We start from the raw sequence: 25,082 nt of genomic DNA on the forward strand, positions 1-25,082 counted from the left end.
GATGCAAGATGAGCCCAATCACTAAACACTGTTTAGCAAACTCCAAATTCTGCAACCAGACAGTAGAAGGCATTTCGTACACTTAAGCAGAGCTGCTGCACAATGCATGTGTCCTTTTGCTTCTGAGAATCAAACAATCCTTTTGCTAATGAAGAAAATAAGCCGGAATGAATACTGTCATATCTTCTTCTTGAAGAAAGCTTTCAATACAGTATGTATCTGGTTTGGGGTGCATTTGATAGACTATTAATTTCATAGAATTGCTAACAACAACAACAACAAAAATCCAAAACTATTAAGCTATTGTGAAGTAAAAAATAATATTATACAGGGTATAGCATTTCTAGATTATTTTTCAAATCCTAAACGGTGCCGGCAGGCTTACAGAAGAATGCATGATCGGGCTGTCTGTATCGGTGCTATAACCTCTAACCACAAGCCGTGTAAATGTATCCTGCTGAATGTATCTGCAGTACAGAGCGGCAGATACCTCCTCTGTTGGAATTGTATTAAAATGTGAATGAATTTGCTTAAACTTAGAAGCAAATAAAATCAGCACAGAAAAATAAATTGATGCTGAATTCCTTTGGATGTACGGTATAGCTGATCATCATGAACGATAAAAGCCATCCTTAGGATACTGACCTAAATAATGTTAAGACCTGCACCAGCGTACTTACCGCATTTGCTCAGAACATAGAACACGCAAAATGATTTTTGTCCTCCCTCCCTCTCCAGAAGCTAAACTGTAAAGTAACGAGGCATTGGCAGGGATATCCAAAGGCTATATGTGTATATATTATACATGCTGTCAGAGAAGAAATGGTGTTGTGCTGAGATGTGATGTTTCTTTGTTTTACTTTGAGGCTTATCTTAGCTATGCTTGCACGATGACATTGACATCATGGAGGTCAGGGCTGACACTGGGGTGCCATCCGTTTTATGAGTGAAATGTTTTCCGAAAATTAAATCTCATCTACTCAAACACCAAATTTCATGTCTTCTTCAATACCACCTCCCTACCCCCGCTGTTCAAGATTGATGGGATCTAGTTTGGCTGTGTGTAATAAATTGGAATTGCCTTCTGTAGAGACTCCAATACATAATTGTAGGAATTAATTTTTTAAACAAAAAACCTTTAAGAATTCTTATGCATCCCCTTTCAATCCTTTCTATCAACACACACACACACACACACACACACACACACACAATTGAAGCTCAAATTGCAGTGAAACGTTTAACATGTGGAACAAAAAATGTGGAAAGAGCTGCTTATTCAGGATTTTGAAGAAATGCCTAATAAGCAAATACTGTTTAGCTACAAAACCAGTGTCACCATGTCCCCAAAGAGAGGAAAACAGCATAGCTTGCTAGAAAAATTTCCTCCAGAAACTGCCGGCAGGTAAAAAACAGAAAAGCATTTCTTTTACCATGCTGTATAAAACAAGAAGTCTTTTATTTTTAAGAAAATAGAACAGATTCTTTTCCACTTTCTTCGGCTACAAAGAAACCATACCCACCCCACCCTTAGATCCTGGACATAAGCCAACATTTTTATAAAATGCTATGAGCCTTATTTTGAATATATATTTACGTTTTTCTTCTTATCTCTCCAAAATTCTTTAATTGTCTTGTTGTGTCACTGAATATACTAATGCTAATTAATTTTAACACGTGCAAAAATGAATTCATATTTTCTGGGGTTGCTAGTTTCCTAGTGCCTCGATCTTCTATAAGGACTGGCTAAAAATAGTCAGGTTAGCAAAATATTCAAGTTCCCCAGAATTTTTTTTAAAGGAGAAATTGTATTCAAGCATCTTAACTTAGGTGCTAGGTTTCACAACTGGATCTTTTGTTTCTAGCTTTCATTCTATCTCATTTCCCAGAACCCAAGTGATTTTCAGCTCCATGTGTGGAAAGCACCCAGCCCATCTCTATCCCATACACTTTAAAGTCTCCGAGCTGGGACGTCCAGATGGTCGCTCATACCTGAACCACACCGAATCCTCTTCTCTTTGGAGCACATCTCTCCCCCACAACTACTCCAGAAATAAACGTGGCTCTGACAGAAACAGTAGCTCCTGGTCTAACACCAGTGGTGGAGCCATCTTCCCCACCCCCACAACATTGCTCTATGAGCTCTGGTTAGCATTGACAGCGACAGAAAATTAGAATGGAGTGTCCTTAGGCTAATTCCTCCTTTACCATGGGGGTCAAGAATTAGACTCTCAGGCTGAGTTACAAGGTACCAATTTAATACACGGTCATCTAGAAAGCAGGGTCCTCACGGTGGGGTCAGAAGAGGTAGAAGGGAACACCTAGACATTTGGTGCTGTTAGCGTCTGTTCAGCTCTTCCCTAGTAATAACATCAGAAAGCTAGACAATCATGTTAAAATACTCACAAATTATTATCAGGTAGGCAAGATATACACCACATGGAATCAACTGTGACCACATAGAACTAAGTCGCTGCCTCCTCTGCCTGCGATAATAAATGACAGTGACAAGGACAGTAATCCGCATCATGCTCCCATGAGATGAGCGAATAGTGTTATGTCCTCACAGGGGCAGGGTGGTGAATGTGGTCAGGTCCCCTACTGATACTCGTAAACCTGATGCCAGGGCAAGTGGTTTCCAAACCTCCCAGTGGGTTCCCTGTCCACCCTCTGTCAAAATGAGCCTAAAAGCCACATATTGGTTTATTCTGTGATATTCTAAATATGCGCAATGAGCAAACTTGGCCCGTTTACCAAACCTGCTTGGGTTAAACAAATCTGAATTGTAGTTAAAAGCATTCAGATTGATGAGCTTGTTTAGGCTGACATTCTTGACTAGTAAATCCTGTTTTGTACTTAAAAAAAAAACAACAAAAAAACCAAAACCACGCTCATGCCTGAATTACTTAGGCTTTGTCATGATTACAAGTGGCAAGGGTATGTGTTCACTTACGATTTTTAGAAATAGCATGCTCCTCATCAACATCCTCGGGGCACATACACAAATATTAATTTAAAAGACAAATCCCTTTGGGGCGCCTGGGTGGCTCAGTCAGTTAAGCGTCTGACTTTGGCTCAGGCCATGATCTCACAGTTCATGGGTTCAAGCCCCGTGTCGGGCTCTTGTGCTGACAGCTCGGAGCTCGGAGCCTGGAGCCTGCTTCAGATTCTAGGTCTCCCTCTCTCTCTGCCCCTCCCCCGCGCATGCTCTGTCTCTCTCTCTCTCTCTCTCTCAAAAATAAAATAAACATTAATAAATAAATAAATAAATGACAAATCCCTTTTCCGTGATAAAAATTTTAACCTGTTTCTGCCATTCTGAGGAGTCAAGTATAAGGAGCCCTAAACAGCCTGGCAGGAACAGGACAGAGATGGACAGAGACAGCAGTGAGGGGTGTGCCTTTCACTTTGATTAACCTTCTTCCTTGCCCACAGTTTTGTTGCTCTGCAGTCTTAGCTCATTTTATTTTCAGTCCTGCGGGTTAAAGTTAAATTGCATGGCTTATGCAAAGTGCATAATTCAAGTATGAACAAAGCTTGACTCTGTATATTTAAAAAAAAAAAAAAAAGGAAAGTCAGGGCACTGAGTCCCAGAGAAAACCTTGGTTTATAAACATTTGGATTGGTTTGCACTATGTTACTACATTCACTGTGTTAAAAATTACAGCTGGTTTCCATTTACACCTAATATGGACATTCAAAGTTCTGGGTAAATTTGTTACCAGGTTAGGCCATCCTAAATCTAAATTTTTGCAAACGAAATGTTCAGCAAATTCAACATTTTTGTTTAAATTCTTAGCATTAAAAAGTTTAAAAAGTTTTATGAGGTTATTACATCGGTCTATAATGTATTTAGTCCTGGAAACAACATGGTGACTTAATTTATCAAGGACTAAAAGTGGCTTTGGATGATATTTTTACTTAAAATTTTTTGAAAGTCTGGTGCTATTTTAAACATCTATGTCTTGCCTATGGAGCTGGGCAGGAACTTCTGTTTCCTATCTTAATCAGAGCTAAGTCTATAATAGCTACCATTTATTGAGAACCTACTACATACTCAATATTTGGCTATATTATATTATTTAATTCTAACCCAAAAGGCTTCAAGGTGAGTATTAATTATTATCAACTTTGGCTGAGGACCTAATTGGGATTTCTAGTCACATGGGAAATAGCAGAGTTAGGATTCAAATCTAAGTCTGACCAATTCCAGAGTTTAGGTCTTTCCACCAATCTTCAGAGGATAAAACCTCCTCCATCCACATTCTGTCCTGATGTAGGAAACTTCTTCCTGTCAGAATCCTGGTAGATGGAATCCCCACTCTCTGAAGCCAGGACTAATTCCCTTTATATGAACCAGCCTTAATTTCCCAGGCCCTGGGAACTGTGGGTACCTAGGGCCATCAACTGGAGACAGGCTGGACCAGCAGGTGGAAAAGAAAATAAAAGGAGGAATTCATTAGACCAGGTTGAAAAGTTAAGAGTAGAGAGCAGATTAACAATTTTGGTCAGAGATGTGTCGTAATTTGGAAATGTTTTATGAGACAAAGTAAGTGGGAAAGCTCACATTTCCACCTGAGCAAAAGCCTTCACCAGGTGTCTTTTCATGTTACAGATGAGGAAACTGAGGCTGAGAGGAATCTAGTCACTTGCCCAAGATCACACATTTAATAAGTTAGCCCATTTGTTATATTAAAAAGTATATCTTGTTTCCTTTTGTACCTAATAGATTCAGCATGTGTGAGTAAATTTGTTATCAGGTTGTTAGAGTGTTCTAATCTAAATTTTCAGTTAAAGAAAAATCAGTGTAGCAATCAAGACTGACCAGGTTCCCACTTACGAATAGTATTTTTGTCCTGAACAAATAAACTAAATTGGTATTATGAGTTCCTTCCTCAACATATATTGAAGACGGATTTTTCAAAAGTCTAACTTTTGAGTAAGAGATTTTCCTCAACCATGGTTAGTGTTTCAAATGCATGATTTTAGTGATTAACTCTCTCTGTTAGCATCTGTACATTTTGCTCTAAGATCCCTTCCGGCTCTGAAGTTTGTAATTCTAAAAAATCTAGCCCAGCTTGCTTTCCAGGTCGGTCTAGGCCAAGAGCTAGACTCCAAGTCTCCTGCCTCCTGGTTATGTGGCCAGCTGACTATCTTGCTCGTTGGCAGTAATTTTATATGCCAACCAGATGGCTCTCAAAGGGGGCTTTCTAATCAGCTCCACTCTGCCTGGGAATATGAGAGGAGGATTATGTTGCTTGGTGCTCATGAGGCAGTAGAATGAATGGTTGAGTAGACGGACAGGACTGAGGAATCTGAACTCTGGGAAGCCTCCAATTCTTAGACATGAGTTTTCTTACTTCTATCCATTAGGATCTGTGTAAGATGTGGGAACGGAGTACATACTTGATGGCAAAGATGAGGCAGCAAACCATGGGGACCAAACTGAGGTTATCTTCTAGGAAAGACCTAGGGGAGACGGGAAATGTGAACCATGCGGTTTTCAACAGAGAAAAACTGGTGAGTGACTTAGGGTTGGGAGGGAGACTCTGACCGACAACATTCTGCCCCACTTCAATCCAGCTCTCCTGTGGGACTATCCTCCATACTCCTCACCACTGTTTTGATATCACTACCTCAACGTTAGCAGCAGAATAGTTCCTGCTTTTCTCAGGGCATTTGCAACATGGCACTAAAGGAAAGAACAACAAGGTTTTACTAGATCCTGAACTGGCAAGACACATATTCAGTAAGATGGCTGAGTTTCTTCTTTCTTGAGAGACTGGCAAGTAGGGTGAAGAGGGAGGGTGGGGATGTAAACTAGGGTGGAGGAGGAAGAATTCTCACAGATTGGTAAAAGCCACCCTTTGTGAGAACATAATCCTCTCCTAATATCTTCCCTTCATCCTGGGCAGCAAATACTCCAAGACTCAACCTGGGAACAAAGCCATTTGTCTTCTCTTCTTTCAGATAAAGACATGGCTCAGAAAGGCCATAACCATGCACCTCATCTCACCAGAGCAGCTTTAACAAACCTCAGTGAATCTTCACTTCCTTCGGACTGAAGATAAAGGCAGAATAAGTTTTTGTTGATTGAATTATCTACCTTTAATCACGTCTCTGGCTTGCTTCCTGCAAGATCTGTGTATCTCCCGCGGCACCCAGAGCATTGTCTGATGCAGCGAAGGGGGCTCATATGGGTATGCTCTTCACTGACCAACACCAACTTGGGAGTTCCCTCTCTGCTCCCATCACTACCAGTGGAATCTTTAGCTTTGTCTCATGAAGCCATTTCTCAAAATAGGGGAACTTGCTCCATGAATTAAGGAATGGACCTAGGGGCTGAAAATATCTATGGAAGTCTTTCAAGTACTTAATCACTTGTTTCCCAAAGGGAGTCACAAATTGTCTGGCAAGCAGACCACAGGCTTTGTTTAAATCTGTCCCTCCCAGAACAGAAAAAGGGAGACAGAAATAAGAATGGTCTGACAGCAATACCATTGCCTCCAAATTGTGCCTCAACCTTTCCTGGGCCCTCAGCGTCAGAACATGTTTCGTAGAACTATAGGATGGGCAAGGCAGTCTGCAAGATGCCATCTCAACCCTCTCTTTGAGGTGGAAAAAAAATCACGTTCAAAGAGAGTATTATATCTGAAGACCTCGGCAAACAGGATAAAAGCCCTATTCCTTAATTTCTAGTACTCTGCCCTTTGTAATGCAACATACTGGCTCAATTAAAGTTCCAGGCTTTCATTTAAATAGGTACTTATTGGGGCGCCTGGGTGGCTCAGTCGGTTGAGCGTCCAACTTTGGCTTATCTCATGGTTCAGGGGTTTGGGCCCCGTATTGGGCTCTGTGCAGACAGCTCAGAGCCTGGAGCCTGCTGCGGATTCTGTGTCTTCCTCTCTCTCTGCCTTACCCTGCTTGCACTATGTCTCTCTCTCAAAAAGTAAGCAAACATTAAAAAAATTAAGAAATAAATAAATAGGTACTTATTAAATGGTTATAGAAAAGCAAGTTAATGAAGAGATTCTGGTAAGACAGCTATAACTTATTTCTCAATTCCTCTCACAAGAAAATGTTATAGTATACTTGTTTAATTTTTTTTAAAGCTCAACTAAATATAATTTTAAGCAAAATAGTAAATGGCCAAAATATCACCTGAGACCAAGGGTCACTTCAGAAGTATCAGAGAAGTAGGTTTGATTGCCATTTAAGTCAATCAGATTAAGTTTAGCCAGCTGAAGTAGGCTTTATCCTATTTGGTTTGCAAAAAAGAAATCTCATGAGTTAGCATGAGCAGCTAAAAATAAGTTGCAGGTTTCATTTTCCGTTGTTCAGTATGGTTTTGAAACCAAAAGGTGCAGAGCTAGGAGATTCACCAACGCCTACTGAAAATCAACAATTCAAACTGACACCTTTCTAGCACACTGCCCTGAACTATGGGCCAAAGCCAGGCCCAAGAAAGGTGCACCTATGTCCCTCTCACCATGGTCCCTGGAGATGAATCTCCATAATAACACACGGCAGGAAGTTGGGGGCTGAGGCTCATCCTAAGGGACAGTGGCTTATGCCTGAGTATATTGTCATATCTGGACAGGATGCCACATAATCCGTCCCATATGCTCAGCTTCAATCTTAGGTGATGTTGGGGACCCCTCAGCAAAGCAAGGGAGTAAATAATGCTAGCATTTCATTAAGATGGGGACCTGAAGGTAGTGAGCTCAGCAAGTACCCCTTGACCTAAATGCCCATGGCCTTGTGCAATTCCATTCTGTAAACCCAAGCAGCTCATGAGAAGTTTAATTTCAAAACTGCCTTTCCAGGGCCAAATCTGGCAAAAAGGTGTTTGACAGAGGCATACATCTTCAAAGGGAAGACGGCCATCTCACGCTGCAGCATTCAGCTATGGCACAAGGCTCAGAGAGAGCAGTGTAGCTATAAGAAAGCCCTCAGCTGAATGAGATTGCAAGGGGGCAAAGAAGGGTTAATCTCCTTCCATTAGAGGAGGGCCCATTTGGTGAAGGTGAAGAGAATAATCTGTATGAAGAGCAGAGAAGACAAAGAGCCATTCCAGAAAAGAAATCACCGTGCAGGGGCAAGAAGGATGATTTGTCCTAGATTTTCATCGTGAGACCATTTCTTAGATCTCTGAGTCTTTACCTCGCTTTGAAGTTACAAGTCTCAGGGAGGGGAAAGGGGGCATATTCACACTCTCTGTGCTGGAATACTTGAGCTTTATTCCATCTAAGATGGGCTGTCTCTGAAAAGCAGAGGGCGAGGCCTTAGAAGGCTACCCGTAAATCAGAAAGTGGCAAAATAAACAATAGGAGTTGTTCGTAAAAGAGAGGCCAGTGGCTGAATCCCCCTTTTCTGGGGTGGGGAACACCCTCCCCCCTTTTTTTTTAGCTTCAAAAGAGTTTTTAGAAATTGCTTTTAACAACATTTTTGGAAATAGATTAAGAATCACAAAACATGGAAAAAATAGTAGAGTAACTAAATAACTTCATCTGGCTTCCCCCAATGATAATATCATCCACTAGCCTAGCACACTGTCTAAACCAAGAAGCTGACATTGGTATAATACTATTGACTCAGGCAAGGACCTTATTTGGATTTCACCAGTTTTTGTATGGGTGTGTGTGTGTGTGTGTGTGTGTGCGTGCGTGTGTGTTTCTATGAAATTTTATCACATGTTATTGATTAGAATAGCCATCATCACAACCAAGATACAGAACTATTCCATCACCACAAAAAAAAACCTCCCCCCAAAAAAAACAACCCATGCTAACCTTCTTAGAATCACACTTTCTTAGGTCATTAAGTCATTTATGCTTTCTTCCAACCTCTGGCACTGATCTATTCTCAATCACTACAATTTTGTCTCTTTGAGTTTGTTATAAATGGAGTCATATAGTATATAACCCTTTGAGATTGGCATTCTTTAACCCAGCATAATGCCCTTAGATCCATTTAAGTTGTATGTAAAGAGTGTGTGCCTTTCCATTGCTGAATAGTTTTCCATGGTATGGATGTACCACGGTTTTGTTATCCATTTTCCCCTTGAAGGACGTCTGGCTGGTTTCCTGTTTTAAGCTATTAGAAATAAAACTGCCATGAATATTGATATACAGTCTTTTGTGCTAGCATAAGTTTTCATTTCTCTTGTATAAACACTCAGGAGTGGGACTGTATGATATATGTATGTTTAACTTTATTGGAAACTGTTTTCCGGAGTGGCTATACCATTTATGGTCCGACCAGAGGTGCAAAAGCCATCCAATTTCTTCACCTCCTTGTCAATTTTTGGGAACATCAGAATTTGTTATTTTAGGCATTCTGATAGACGTGTAGGGATTCTTTCTGCTGGTCCAGTCAAGATGGCAGTCAATTGGGGGGTGTCTTCAGAGCTTGGGTGCGTTGCCTTCTGATATCTCTCACTGTTCCAGATTTCATAATACTTGTCTACATAGCAGTTTGAGCTGTCTGGCATTTCAGTGATGGAAAATGGGGCTCTTGATATGTGGTGAGTCTTTAGGTTTGACCAGTTGCTCCTGACTACAATAGTAGGACATCACAGTCTGGGGATGCTGGGCTTCTTTGAGGCAGTACATCTTGGCCCAACAGGTAGACTTGATACCAATGACACTCTCCCAAGAGGTGATACAAAAGCCACGATATGGCAGCCGCGGAGCAGAGACAGAATTTGCTTGGACCAGGGTCGTCCAGCAGCTTTGGCCAGAGACTGTGCGAATGCTTTTTATTCTTAAAGTCAGCTACTCATTAGCAAGGTGTGTGGGGAGTAGACATGGAGTCAGCACAGACAGGGAAGAATGGGATCACCAGCAGCACTCGTCAGATCACAGACCCCACTGAACACTTTCTGCCCTTGGACTTCCTACTCTGTTGATAATCTCAGATTTGCCAGCAGCATGTGGGCACCTTGTCTGGATGTCACAGAACTCCAACATCTATCTCCTGGGGGTTAGATCTAGAGGTACTGCTGTCACCACCACATGGACCTTCTTGGCCAAGGGATCCAGGTCTTGCCAGTAATTAGAACTCTATTTGGGCCTCCTGGGTGGCTCAGTCGGTTAAGCGTCCGACTTCAGCTCAGGTCACGATCTCGTAGTCCGTGAGTTCGAGCCCCGCGTCGGGCTCTGGGTTGATGGCTCAGAGCCTGGAGCCTGCTTCCAATTCTGTGTCTCCCTCTCTCTCTGCCCCTCCCCTGTTCATGCTCTGTCTCTCTCTGTCTCAAAAATAAATAAAAATGTTTAAAAAAAAAAAAAAAGAACTCCATCTAAGCATCAGAAGGTGCTTCAGCCAAAGAAGTTGTAAAGGATGCCAGGGAGATGGGCTTTGCATAGAGCCAACATCATAGTGATGACAACTGCTCCAGCCATGTCTGGGAAGTCACCTTCCATCTGTTGTACCCCTGAGTGAAGGGAGGTTGTAGAACTTCCTGGAATCCATACCCATCATCTACAAGTGTGGACCAGAAGGCCAAGAATGAGAAGAGCAGTGATGCTATGTGGGAACAGCCAAGAGACCATGAAGACCCTTCACAGAAGCAGTAAAGCTTAGTGATCAGAGGCAAACTCCCTGGTGCCTCTGCATTCTGGCTCTTGCACTTCACCTGGTGCAGTCACAGGCGGAAGATGTGGACTTGGCTGTGGAGGAATCTAAATAGTGATTTATAGAACCTAAACATGAACTAGGGACCATCTGGAACTCAGCTGTTTGTGGAGGCTGAGCATGAAAGCAAATGATATGATGGTGACTCCCCCAGAAGCTGGGGTGGTAGAATGAGAAAGGTTGGCCATATGCCATCAGGTGACCAATAGGCATGGTCTGATGGGCTTGAGCAGGGTTATGCAGCAGGATGGATGCTCACACCTCCTTAGAAGGTGGTAAAAAATTTTTTTTAATTTGGTTGTTGTTTGTTTACTATGTTTTCTGCTCTAACAGAGAATTTCCCAGATTTCCCAATTTCAGGAGCCTCTTCTCTGACCCACTGCCCCTCCTTCGGCCAGGTGCTACTACTCACCTGCTGTCAGAAGGCAGCCTGGTGCACAGCACCTCTCAGATTTAAAACGGCAGGCACAGCTATGGACAGGTACCTCCCCAGACAGTGAAGTTATGTGATGGGACTCCATCCTTGAGAATGAGTCACACAGCTCCCCTCTAGCTCTGGCTTTGTCTTCTTTTGCAGTTAAGATCTGACTACAATATGAGTCTCTGCTCTTTTGCATTCTGACTCTGGACCCGGCCTCCTCTTCTGCTCTTGTGCGTGGCTCTGAGTGGCTGCCCCTGTCCTCTTCGGTCCAGGTTCGATGTTACCACTTCAGGGCTTAGGGCACACAGTGGCCTGGTCTCATTAGGTGACCAAGGTGGGCCCTTGGGCCCCTCACAGGGTCTGGGCTGCCCATACAGGTCCTGAGATATGGCCCTGCCTATAAGAAGGCAGATCAAAGTTTCCTGGTTGAGGCAGAGTCTCTCACATGAGCTGTCTATCTTCTCACTGGGGCCTTGTCTCTGCTACCCTGAGGTTGGGGAGATCTAGGCCCTGCTTCTACCCAAGTCCTTGTTTTACTGCTGCCACTGAATCTCTGGCTAACCCCCTGGAAGTAAATCATTCTGGGTCTCAGTTATCTCATATTTACAGTAAGGTTTCCCGATTCTCTAGCTGAAAGTCTTTCAACTATACCATACCACAATTAAGAAAAAATCTAAACTTCAGAGGCCAAAAAAGGAGCCTTTAAGTTAAATTCTGGTTTAGATATACTATCTCAAGGCTCTCTGTTTTCTAATAAGTGTTTGCTGAAATGAATGTTTATTGAATTGAATGCAGCATATCAAGAGGCTTTAACGTGTATAAGGATTAGGAGGGTGTATTGAAAAGCATATTCCTAGGCCCCGTCCTTAGAGCTTCTGATGCCACTCGGGCCTAGGAGCATGCATTTTAACATGAGAAACTGAAGGGGACTTAGGTTTTGAAATAGACACTGGTGACTTTCTGGAGGCTAATTTACTGATGTGCATTAGGAAATTTAGAAACAGGTCATTTGACCTACTGATTCAATTCTAGGAATTTTCCCTAAGATGTCCACAAAAATTCATCCACAAGAATGTTTACAGATTGATAATAGCAGAGCATTACAGCCAATCAAAATGCCCATCAAAGGGGTGACTGGGTGACTCAGTCGGTTAAGCGTCGGACTTCGGCTCAGGTCATGATCTCCCGGTTCAGTTTGTGGGCTTGAGTCCCGCATCTGGCTCTGTGCTGACAACTCAGAGCCTGGAGCCTGCTTCAGATTCTGTGTCTCCCTCTCTCTCTGCCCCTCCCCCATTCAGGCTCTGTCTCTCTCAAAAATAAGCATTTAAAAAAAAAATGCCCATCAAAAAACCCCAAAAAGGATAAATTAAGACATATCAATGCAAGGGAAACACAGACGTTAAAAATCAAAATTTCAGGGGTATGTGGGTGGCTCAGTTGGTTGAGCGTCCAACTTTGGCTCAGGTCACAATCTCACGGTTTGTGAGTTCAAGCCCCACTTTGGGCTAGCTGCTGACAGCTTGTCAGCAAAGAGCCTGTCAGGAAACACTGCCTCAGATCCTCTGTCTCCCTCTGTCTGCCTCTCCCTCTCTTGTGCTCCCGCTCTCTCTCTCTCTCAAAAATAAATAAATAAATAACATAACATAACATAACATAACATAATATAACATAAAAAAAAAAATCAAATTTTCACAGGCCATTTAGTGACTTGGAGAAATACTTACAACATAATGGAAGTGAGGTAAGAAAAAACATAAAATACCATGTCAAATAATTTCTATATGTGAAAAACTGGAAACAAATACATCAAAATGGTAACGCAGAATTGTTGCTTGTTTGTTGTATTACTGGAAGCTGTTGTTTTCTCCTTGATATTTTTCTGTATTTTCTATTTTTTGTATAGTAACTAGTTATGACTCTTTTTATCTGAAAAACAATGATAAGTATTTTAAAAGAAACAAAAAGGAATTCACCTCATGTAGGGTGAAAACGGAGGGAAGAGACTCCTCTTAGGAGTCCAGCCCAACCATGGCCTGGCTGCAGTAGAAGGACTCAGACTCTGGCTGGTGCTTGGGGTAGATTTCAAGCTACATTCTCTTTTGTGAAGTACCTTGGAATAGTTGATGCCAAGGAATTTGGATCAATGAGAAAATCCTTTCACTAGATACTGCTTTCCCCGCTACATTCCAAGATAACAGATGACAGGATCTGGGACATGGAGGGGAGTTCACAGTTTAAATGATACCTTCTTTACTGCTCTTGGGTTGAACTCATGCTTGTTGACTCTGTATAATCCCCCGCCCCATTAACACCAAACAGACAGACTGCACTCAGGCTTAGGGGCTTTGGGACAGGCGATGGACTCCTTCTCATTTGGGAGACACCACCCGACGTCAGTGCTTCTGTGGAGTGGTTTCAAAGCCTCCTGTGGTCAATGCACTGGGAGCCCCCTAAAATGCCAGGAAACACCATTTTTGTTTTTGGTTTTTTGGTTTTTTTTTTTTTGGCAGAGAGATAGCTCAAATCCATCCTGTGTCACAGATTTCAGTACCCGCCCTCCCCCCCCCCCCCCCCACCCGGGTCAAACCTCTCTCTGAGTAACATTACAAGCCTCTTGGTTAGGCTTCTGGCCTATAGTCAAACCTTTCCGAATGACCTTGAAAATTTTATCCCACATGCTGTGGCTAGCTAGTGAGTGGTGCTAAGGATCTCAGATGAAAGTCAATTGAGAAAGACCAAAAAATGTTAAATGATGATACTTACAATATTAATACCAACAGTAAAAGTCAAAACACCAATGCTAACCATTATTATAATTATTTTCATCAGTATCTTGACTTGCTATACATTGTTCTAAGTTGCCCAAACCATTTCCCCCCCCAAACCATTTCACATATTTTACTTTATTTATTCTGACAGAATCTCAGTTTTACATCCTTTAAAAATACCATTTTGGAGGCGGGAGGAAGCTTTCAAGTTCTGATGAAAAGCAGAGGCTTCTTGAGTTAAAAACAAAACCGTGAAGTCTTCAAGTGTGGTGTTTTCCAACTTCGTTCTTGACAAGAAATCGGGGGATTTCAGCATGAGCAATTACAAAGCCCTATTACCATGAATTCTTAGCTTTGGTGAATATGACGTGGCCTTATTGCAAAACCCTCTAAGTGGAGTAAAAGAACATTCATAAATGCCGACCCAGTGTAAGAAGAGGGCTTGTATTTCTGTGCTATGAAAACTATAAAACCTCTGGCATTAAAAATAACCAACTGAGGGGCACCTGGGTGGCTCAATTGGTTGTCTGACTTCCACTCGGGTCATGATCTCACTGATCGAGCCCCACCACATCAGCCTCTCTACTATCGGCACAAAGCCCACTTCGGATGCTCTGTTCCCCCCCACCCCCACCCCCCTGCCCCTTCCCCCTCTCACGCAGGCACATGCTCTCTCTCTGCCAAAAATAAACATTTAAAAATAAATAAATAGGGGCACCTGGGTGGCTCAGTCAGTTAAGCATCCCACTTCAACTCAGGTCATGATCTCACGGTTTGGTTCCTGAGTTCAAACCCCGCGTCAGGCTCTGTGCCGACAGCTCAGAGCCTGGAGCCGGCTTCATTTCTGTGTCTCCCTCTCTCCCTGCCCCTCCCTCACTCACACTCTGTCTCTCTCTCTCAAAAATATATAAGCATTAAAAATTAAAAAAATAAAACAAAAATAGAGTTAAAAAATAAAAATAATCAACTGGTCTAGGCACTATCTATGTCAGCCTGCTGTGCACGTCCATGCCTGCTTATCACAGATTAATTGGTCCAGGCTAAGCTCTTTAGGTGACCTAAGCTCTGAAAAGACTATGGTGCCCCAAATTTTAATTATACCCCTCACGTGGAATAAACAGTTTTTTAAATAAGAAAATATAAAATTAAAGAAAAGTCTAATTTTTCCCATGATGTCTACTTTGACACTTTTTTGAAAATGTTGAAGATCAAAATATTTACCAAGTGTATACCTTGTCACCCCTGCCGTGTTGGTGTGTTTGTGAGGTCACTCAGCGTGCTGTAACAACACTGTGGAGGGGTCACGCTGACAGTACTGAAATTCTGATATGGCAATTACACACCCCTCCCTTTCATGCTATCAATACAGGTAGACAGGAGTAATCAGGAGATTGACCCCAGCCCACCCCCTCCACACATACACTCATATGTCACTTCCTACATACTTAGTGCTCTGAGAAGTCACTACCACATGGCGGTTGAAATTTTCAACTGGGACAGCTGAGTCTCCCAAGTAAATGGACTGTGACATCTTTCCTTCTTGAATGGCCTTTGGCCTTGCCCTTCCTGGATGACTCCATTAGACAGGGGTTTCCAGCAACAGATCATCCCCACCTGGCTCTAGCTTTTGAAACCTAGCATTTGTTCTCAACTTACTCCTTTGGCTGCACCCTTCTAAGCAGGCCCATTCAACTTGGTCTTATCTTTAGCTTCCTCCACCAGCCCAGCCAGCTTTCAGTTCAGTAGATACTTCCAGGACAAACCCAAGGCACAGCAAATTAACTCTGAGAGACTGAAGCATTTTTGCAACAATTCAACTTACTTTACTCCACTTCTCCTTAGACCATTCCTGATGTGAGAGCACTGGGCAGCGGTAGAGGTAAGGCAGCAGTGATAGGAGACTAGGCCAGGCACCAGTCTCCATGAGAGCCCTAGAGGCTGTGTCAAACTGGCCAGTAGCTGCCTTCCCACACAATGGACAATGTGTGCTCTTCAGGGTGTGGGTGTGGGCCTCAGAAATGTCAAGTCCAGGGGCAAAATACAATCAGAAACCAGGGTATCTAGCCAGATATTGACAACAGAACTACAGAACTATTTCAGGCAAAGACTCAGGCAAAGTCCATTTTTAGTATATGCGCTGCTGAAGCAAGCATGTGAAGTCTGTTTTTACTGGAGGTCTTTATGCTGCCTTTGGGGCATCATAAGGTACCCACCATATGGTTTCTGATATTTACCAGCAGGGGAATTCTGCACTAAGACCAACAATGGTGAAACAGCTACATAAAACATAAAATTAGCTCAGAGTTCCCTAAACAGGGATTACACCCTTACCACTCATTATTTCAGTACATGTTTTTAAACTTTCCCTGAAAAGAAAAAACTAGAATTATGTATCAAATCCTTAGGGTTGCACTAATCTCTCCAGCCTGAGCCTTTTAAATCTATTTTTAAATGTTTCTCTAATAACTTGGTTTGAAGATCTCATTTCAGTCAGGGATCCTACCCCTTACCCCGATCACACACCTAAGATTAAAACACTTGCCAAGATCTGGAGTAGATCAGGCAGGATAGCTTCCCAAAGTTCCCAGAAGCAGACAGAACCATGAGCTAAAGAAACCACGAGCTTTCCAATAGACTACTGGGGCTCAAAGTTGGGGGAACAGAATTCTGTTGGACAATTCCAACTAGCATGACTACACCCAGAAGCAGGAAACAATGCCAGAATGATCCTAGACCAAGAGGACCCTGGAGGGGAAAATAAGGGAAAGAATGTCCTTCCTCATGTACTGGTCACTGGCAGCATGGTAGTGCTCATAGAAAGGCTCAGGGTTGGAAAGAACAGAGGCATCTTGAAAAATCTCACCCACTGCCCCTTGCCCATATGGCTAGATTTTACCTAAGAGAGTCAGTCAGGGAATACTAAATACCTGATAATTTTTTGCTTCTCCCACTAATTCATTCTGCTATCTTATCCTTGAGCATCTCTAAGCTCTTTATTATGCTGTGCCAGAGAGGAAAACCTCTTATCCAGAAACTCTCTAGACCATTGCTGGGAAGTGGCTGCCTCCCTGGGAACTACATTTCCCAGATCCCTTTGCAGTTAGCCATGGTCATGTGACTGAATTTTAGTCAACCAAATGTGAATAGAAGTGTTGTACATCCCTTCTAGGCATGGTCTGTGAAAACCTCCCCTGTGCTCTTATTCACACTCTTCTTCTCTTTCACTGGGGAGTGGAGACAGTCCTGATGGCCTTGAAAATCACATGCTGCAGAAGGTGGAGACTCTTTCCATCTGTATCTCTGAATGCATGTGTGAAAGAGAGTTGCCCCACTATACTGTCACGTGAGCAAGAAATAAACTTCTGTTGTGTTTAAGCCATTATACGTTTTTCAGTCTACTATAGCAATTAGCATATCCTAACACTTACATGTCCTTTTTGATGTAGTTGTTTTTGTGTGTGTGCGGAAGTTCCCATGCCTTCTCCCCTTTCCTTAAATTTTACTATAAACCAAGAGAACAGAATTAGTGAATTTAAATTTAAGCAGCCATTAGGGACAAATGACACTCACCAAATTAGTGGTCACAGCATTCAGATCTTACAGCCAGAAGAACAGTAATTTAGCAGAATCTCACATCGACAACCTGATGCATTAAATTAAAACAAAAAGTAAACGTAAGATGTACAAAATGAATATATTAGAATTACAAAACAAATATAGGGTTACTTTCCAAGAGTGTTGTCAGACTACAAAGGAATTTGCCACTGTTTTCCAGTGAATGACAAGCTTCTCCGTTGCCTTTAAAATAAGATTTATTTTTTTAATACACCCCCCTCTAATCATTATAAAACAGAATTTATAAAGAAAAATTCTACTCTGCTAAGTAAGCTATTCAAAGACTAAATGCTGACTCAGGGGATGACACTGGAGGCTAGGAGCACTGGGTATGATTTCTATGCCTATGTGCTCTGCAGTTCTTATGTACACATTTAAACTTCTCTCTCAGGAACTTAACTTTCTTGGTTAGGAACTTCCAGAGCTCGTAAAATTATAGGCTATGCAAAGACTTAAGTTTTTTAGGTGACATTAAAACAGATATCAGAGATACACTAGATCTGTCTTTGTGTTTAGTATCATTCCAGATGCAATAGCCCAAGCAGGAATTAAAATAAGCACTCTATAAACACGGTGATGAAACAATGGAGGTGCGCGCACCAAAACAATCAGAAGCAACCAGAAACACGCTCTGTGAAGGCGGCAGATTGTGGATGTTTTCTTATGAGACCTGCCATCTTTTACCAGGTTAAGTGCAAAACTACAAGTGGACGACATAGGGGACGTATTTGCCTAGAACAGGCTTTCTTTTTATGTCTGATTACTCGGTTTAAGATCCAGGAAGCAAAGAGTTCAGAACTCTGAACAAACATTCTGGCAGTCCAAAACAGAGCACCAGGGCTCCGGGAGGAGGAAGAGGAGACAAAACAAGAAGGTTGACCGGGGAAGGCACGACTTGAGCCATTTCCCCCAGGGTTTCAGCCTATGTGTATGTATATATATATATATATATATATATATATATACATGTATTTTTTTTTTTTTTTTGAGAGGAAATGCATTCTTGTCTGGTCCTGTGAAAAGAGAGAGATCAGATAAAATCGCTTTGGTGCTATATTTGGAGGGCCTCCCAAATGTAGTCCCACCACCTCCCTCTGGGCTGCGGCCTGCCAACCCGCAGGTGTCAGGAAACAAGATGGCGCCACACAGTGTAGGGTGCTGAGTGAGAGGGGCAGGGGTGGGCCTTCACTTACTCGGAGATGCTGGCTCCTCTGAAACCCAAACGCTGCCAACTCCCTGGGCTCAGGAGTTAAAACCGCTTTCTTGCTCTGGGTTCTTCACTTCTTGTTGAGATCAGCTCCACATATTTTTCTGATTATGTCACCCATTCTGACTTCCTACATTTTGAAAGTTGATCTACAAGCAAAACCTTCCATAAGGCTAAAAAAAAAAAAAAAAGAAAAAGAAGACGAAAAGAAAGGTGTGTTGTGAGGAGATGGAGAGGAGGAGGAGAGAGGCAGTTGCCTCCTTATTTTGAGATTTGCTGCAGCTGCGAGTGCCACTCCCCAGCCAGTTTCCTGGCTGCAGAGGGAGGCCAGTGGCCGGGCGTGGGTGACGTCAGGGCCAGGCCTGAGTCATCGCCAGCGGCCTGGCTGCCCTGCCACTCGGAAGGGGACAAAAGGAACCTTTGATGTCCAGAGGCCCTCCTCTCGGCACACTCGCCTGTACAGAGCAGCAAGCCAGGAGAACATTCCTGCTGTCTCTCCACCCCCAGCCGCTCTTCCTACTTCCGGAACAGTCCCAGGCAGATTCAAGAAGGCCTCCCCCAAGGGACGTCACCCTCCTGCATGACAGAGGCATGGCCACTCTCTGTCAAAGAGAGAAGGAGAAGAGGGCGTTTCTCTGGGGATTTCTTACCTCTCCCTCTGGCATTCCCCCTTTTCCTTGTGGTGCTGTGTTAACCAGAGAGTCGAGACGGTATTAAAAGATATATGAAGAGATGGAAGGTGCTCTTGTCACATTCCCTAGACAGTATCTGGTGGTCAGTGCCTTTATGCCATGGCCCTGGACCTCAGCTCCTCGTCTCTGAGTGCCAGTGTGAGCCTGCACCTCCTGGATTTAAGAGAGGACCATTCTTTAAAAGGGTTTTTATATCCCAGTGCTGGCATGGGACTCAGTAAATACATGGTGAATGAATGAATTTTGATACATTTAGATGATAATTCTTTTTAAAATTTTTGAGAGAGAGAGAGAGAGCACGTACACATGTATGAGCGGGGAGGGGATAGGGAGGGGGCAGAGGGAGAGCAGGGGAGAGAATCCCAAGCAGCCTCCATGCTGTCAGCGTGGAGCCTGACTCAGGGCTTGATCTCATGAACCATGAGACCGTGACTTGAGCCAAAATCAAGAGTCGGATACTTAATTGAATGAGCCACCCAGGTGCCCCTAGATGATAATTTTAGAATAAAATAGTAGAAAACATATACTGAATACTTGCACTGAATGTTCAAGCCTCTGTGCTAAGTGCTTTACAAAGATGATTTCATCTATTGTTATCATCATGACAAAGCTATGAGGTTAGGTACTATTATTCTTCCCTATTCTATTGATGGGAAAATGATGCTCAGAGAGATTAAAAGACTTCTCTCAAGTCTCACACTAGTTAATGGCAGAGCCTGGATCATCTGATCTCAAATCCTGTGTTCTGAATCACCATGCTGAGTGGCTGAAGTGAATGTGTGAACAATGACCAAGGGCAGCCTGTTCAGGTGAGCAAAGGGTAATGATGGGGCTTGAAACCATTCCACAAGGAAGTAGTGGAATTAGGGATGGTCTGTCTAGGGAAGTAGGCCTCATGTCCTCTCAATGGGTCAACACAAGGTCTGGGATAGCCAGAGTGGTCAGGAAGGCAGGTTCATTGTCAGGTCCCAGTGGGAGTAAGAAGCTAGGATGGGGAGACAAAGTCAGGGATGTCTGGCGGCGTGTGGTGGATGCAGGGTGTGGGAGAACCGTGCACTGGGTATCTCAGAGGGGCTGAGGCCCAGTATTGTCTTTGTTGCCTCCTGGACTCATGGGGATACGTGGGGGGGTCAGTGCAGCTAAAGGCACTGCTTGTCTGGGACAGGCAAGGAGACTAGAGCGAAGAAAAACAAGATAGCTCTCAAAGACTCCAAGGCCTAGAGAAGGAGTTAGAACAAAGGCGTGTTTCAAGTACAAAGCGGGGCTGGAGGTGACAGGGACAGAGCTGGACCTGACAGGGGCAGTGACTGCCCTTAGCACTGCTCTACCAGGAATCAGCTGCCTTTCTGAGACAGAGTGCGAGTCCTATCAGTGGCTGTGTTCAAGCCAAGGTGAGGTGGGTTGGCCAGAGGAGAACATCTGCTTATGGGGGTATCTGGGCCCAGGATAAAGATGACCTTGGAGGTACCTTCTCCTTCTGGGCTTTATGATTGTGGTTTGTACTTTTCCATGGTTCTCCTAGAGTAAATGTCACATTCCAAGAGGAAGACAAATGCCAGGAATTTCCAGCCCCTTGCAGAATAGGGAGGGAGATGTCAGTGGCCTCCTCAATAATGCCACTCCATGGCTTTCCTCCCCACTGTGGTTATGAGACCCCTCTCCCTGGCTCAGGAGATCGATGCCTCTGGTAGCTGGGGACGTAGTGTTGCCACCTTGTTCCTGGGAGTTCTGCCAGTTGCCACTCTGAGGAATTACACTTGTGCTGTGGGTTCTGACTCCCCAAGCAGGTGGAATTAGCAAAGGTGAATTTTGGAAGAGAGGAAGCCACATGCTTTTAATTAAGGGAGCAGCAACAACTGATCAGGGTCATTGTCAACATCCACACAGAGCCTGACCTTGGGCTGAGGAGAGCACTTTAAGTTCCAGGCATTTTTGGCAGAAGGCTTGGGGTTTGTTTTTTTTTTTTCCCCTTGGTTCTCTGTAGAAAATGCCTTTTGGGCATCTCCCCACTCTGCTTCCCCAAAGGCTTGGTGGCCTTGCTTGCTTCACAAACACAGGTGTTTATTTCTCTAATAAGACAAAGAGAGGCTTATTATTTTTTCATTCTACCTTGTGGGGCCAGGATAATGTGAAGACAAAAGGAAAAAAAGGGGAAATGACAAGTAAGCTTCAGTGAGATACAAAGCCTGGCACTGTGTGTTCTGGGATTGATCCTAATAGGATAAAATCAGAATTGGGCAAAACATCTACTGGGGGACCCAGAGAAGTAAGTACAGTGACACCCCCTAACCTCTACCCCATCTAGAGAATCCTTTGTTACAACAAATGCAGTTATATACTGGTAATCAAAAAATATATCAATAAAACCTTTACAGGTTCAAGAAATTCCTCAAAGACTTTTCTGTACTTGCTGCCTCCAATTTTTTTCATCTCATGCACTTTTTAAAAACACAATTTATTAAGATATAATTTACATACCATAAGGTTAACCCACTTAAAGTGTACACGTCAATGGATTTTAGTATATTTACAGAATTGTGTGACCTGTAATCTAATTTTAGAAGCTTTTTTATCACCCCAGAAAGAAACTACATGCCCATTAGTAGTCACTCTCACTCACGCCACCCCTCACCCCCCTGTCCTAGGGAAACATTAACCTTCTCTCTGTCTCTATAGATTTGCATCTTCCGGACATTTCATATAAATGGGATCATATAGTATGTGGCCTTTTGTGTCTGGCTTCTTTCACTTAGCATAATATTTTCACAATTCATCCATGTTGTAGAATATATCCGTACTTCATTCCCCTTTTTCAGTTTGTTTGTTTATTTATTTTAACTTTTTTTTTAGTAAGCTCTAGACCTAGCATGGGGCTGGGAACCATGACCCCAAGATCAAGGGCTGCATGTTCCACCAACCGAGCCAGCCAGGCACCCCTGTACTCCATTCCTTTTTAGGCCCAAATAATATCCCATTGTGTGGATGTGCCACATTTTGTTCATCCATACATCAGATGATGGACATTTGAGTTGTTTCCATTTTTGACTGTTGTGAATAATGTTGCCATGAATATTCCAGTACAAGCTTTTGTGTGGACGTATGTTTTCATGTCTCTTGGGTGGATACCAAGGAGTAGAAGTGCTGGGCTGGGTTGTAAGGTGACTTGATGTTTGACATTTTAGTACATGCGCTGCGAAGCGAGCATCCTGTTTAACATCTTGAGGAGCTGTCAGACTGTTTTCCAAAGTGCGCCATTTTACATTCCCACCAGCCATGTGTGAGAGTTCTGATTTCGGCGCATCCTCACAACACAATTCTTGTCTATCTTTTTGATTCTAGCCATCCCAGTGGTTTTGATGTGCTATCTCATTGTGCTTGTGATTTACATTCCCCTAATGACTAATGATGTTGAGCATCTTTTCATGGGCTTACTGGTCATTTGCATGTCTTCTCTGGAGAACTGTTTGTTCAAATCCTTTGTCCATTTTTAAATTGGATTATTTGTCTTTATACATTCTGGATACAAATCCCGTATCAGAAATATGCTTTATAAATATTATCGCCCTGTCTGTGGGTTGTCATTTCACTTTATTTATGATATTCTTCGAAGGAGAAAGGTTTTTAATATTGATGAATTCCCTTTATGAATCTTCTGTTATATCACTTGTGCTTTTTGGTGTCAAATCTGAGAAACCATTGTCCAATCCAAGGTCATAAAGATTTATACCCAAGTTTTCTTTTAATAGAGTAATAGTTTTATTTTATTTAAAAAAATTTTTAATGTTTATTTATTTTTGAGAGAGAGAATCAGAGCATGAGCGGGAGAAGGGCAGAGAAAGAGGGAGACGCAGGCTCCAGGCTCCAAGCTATCAGCACAGAGCCTGACATGGGGCTCAAACTCACGAGCCTTGAGATCATGACCTGAGCTGAAGTCGGATGCCCAACTAACTGAGCCACCCAGGTGCCCCAGTATTATTTTATTTTATTTATTTATTTATTTATTTATTTATTTATTTATTTATTTATTTTTAACGTTTATTTTATTTTTGAGACAGAGAGAGACAGAGCATGAACGGGGGAGGGTCAGAGAGAGAGGGAGACACAGAATGTGAAACAGGCTCCAGGCTCTGAGCAGTCAGCACAGAGCCCGACGCAGGGCTCGAACTCACGGACCGCGAGATCGTGACCTGAGCCGAAGTCGGACGCTTAACCGACTGAGCCACCCAGGCACCCCAGTATTATTTTATTTTAAAAAATGTTTATTTACTTATTTTGAGGGGGAAAGGGGAGGGGCAGAGAGAGAATCCTAAGCAGGCTCTACGCTCAGCGTGGGGCTCAATCTCACAAATGTGAGATCATGACCTGAGCCAAAATCAATAATTGGACGTTTAACTGAGCCACCCAGGCACCCCTAATAGATTAATAGTTATAGTTCTCACATGTAGGTCTATGATCCACTTTATATAGTATAAGGTAGGGATCCAAAGTCATTCTTTTCCTGTGGATATCCAGAATCATTTGTTGAAAAATTATTTTCACAAGAGCTCTAAACATCTAAAACTGTTCTAAAATACAAAGTTTATTTTATTTTACTTTATTTTATTTATTTATAAATTTTATTTATTTACTTATTTTTGAGAGACAGAGAGAGGGAAAGAGCATAAGTGGGGGAGGGACAGAGTGAGAGGGAGGCACAGAATCCAAAGCAGGCTCCAGGCTCCAAGCTGTCAGCACAGAGCCTGATGCAGGGCTCAAATTGATGAACTGTGAGATCATAACATGAGCCGAAGTTGAACACTTAACTGACTGAGCCACCTAGGTGCCCTCAAAGCTTATTTTAAAAACAGCCCATTCTTTCCCACATTTAATTGTCTCGGCCCCTTTGTCAAAAATCAACTGACTATAAATATTTGCTAATTCTGGACTCTTAATTCTATTCCATGGATCTGTCTGTTCTTATGCTGGCACCACACTGTTTTGATTACTATAGCTTCATAATAAGTATGAAATCAGAGAGGATGAGTCCAACTTTGTGCTTTTTCAAGACTGTTTTGGGGGCACCTTGGTGGCTCAGTCGGTTAAGCGTCTGACTTTGGCTCAGGTCATGATTTCGCGGTCTGTGGGTTTGAGCCCCTCATCGGGTTCTGTGCTGGCAGCTCAGAGCCTGGAGCCTGCTTCAGATTCTGTGTCTCCCTCTTCCTCTTACCCTCCCCTGTTCATGCTCTCTCTCTGTCTCAAAAATAAATAAATGTTAAAAAAAAAAATTAAGAAAAAAAAAAGACTGTTTTGGCCAGTCTGGATCCCTTGCATTTCTATTTGATTTCTAGGATTATCTTCTCAATTTCTACAAAAAATCCAGCTGGGTTTTTTTTTTTTTTAATTGTTTTTTAAACGTTTATTTATTATTGAGAGACAGAGAGACACAGAGCGTGAGCAGGGGAGGGGTAGAGAGAGAGGGAGACACAAAATCGGAAGCAGGCCCCAGGCTCTGAGCTATCAGCACAGAGCCCGCTTGGGATCCTCTGTCCCCCTCTCTCTCTGCCCCTTCTCCGCTCATGCTCTCCCTCTCCCTCTCCCTCACTCTCTCTCTCACACAAAAATAAACATTTAAAAAATAATAAGAGTAATAACTGAATATAATAAACCACAGATTTATATTCTTACTACTTAACCTTAATATAGACAGAATACATTTATAAATAGTGTGCCTCTGTAAAACAAGTTTATTTTATAAGCCAGATTTA

The 25,082-nt window shown here is 42.7% G+C and overlaps 1 protein-coding gene and 1 long non-coding RNA gene across 11 annotated transcripts in view; one reads left to right on the forward strand and one right to left on the reverse strand.

Moving 5' to 3' along the window:
* The window catches only part of ZBTB38 (zinc finger and BTB domain containing 38), a 172,753-nt gene that overhangs the window by 94,380 nt on the left and 53,291 nt on the right, over positions 1-25,082 (reverse strand). For 7 of the 10 annotated variants that reach the window (XR_013549841.2, XM_078432291.2, XM_060638808.3 and 4 more), the window contains 2 exons: positions 18,633-18,819; positions 17,395-17,467 (listed from right to left, as the gene is read on the reverse strand). The gene's annotated coding sequence lies outside the window, so the exon portion shown is untranslated. Of the gene's footprint in view, positions 1-1,992; positions 3,094-3,559; positions 4,419-17,394; positions 17,468-18,632; positions 19,138-25,082 lie in introns of those variants that run through there. The other 3 variants (XR_013549842.2, XM_060638812.3, XM_078432289.2) reach the window with 3 other exon arrangements.
* On the forward strand, positions 32-6,259 carry LOC144612781 (uncharacterized). The gene is made up of 3 exons (XR_013549844.2): positions 32-211; positions 5,374-5,520; positions 5,971-6,259. It is a non-coding gene; the product is annotated as an uncharacterized LOC144612781 (long non-coding RNA).

This window comes from Panthera onca, chromosome C2, assembly GCF_046562875.1.
Source record: "Panthera onca isolate mPanOnc1 chromosome C2, mPanOnc1 haplotype 2, whole genome shotgun sequence".
NCBI lineage: Eukaryota > Metazoa > Chordata > Mammalia > Carnivora > Felidae > Panthera > Panthera onca.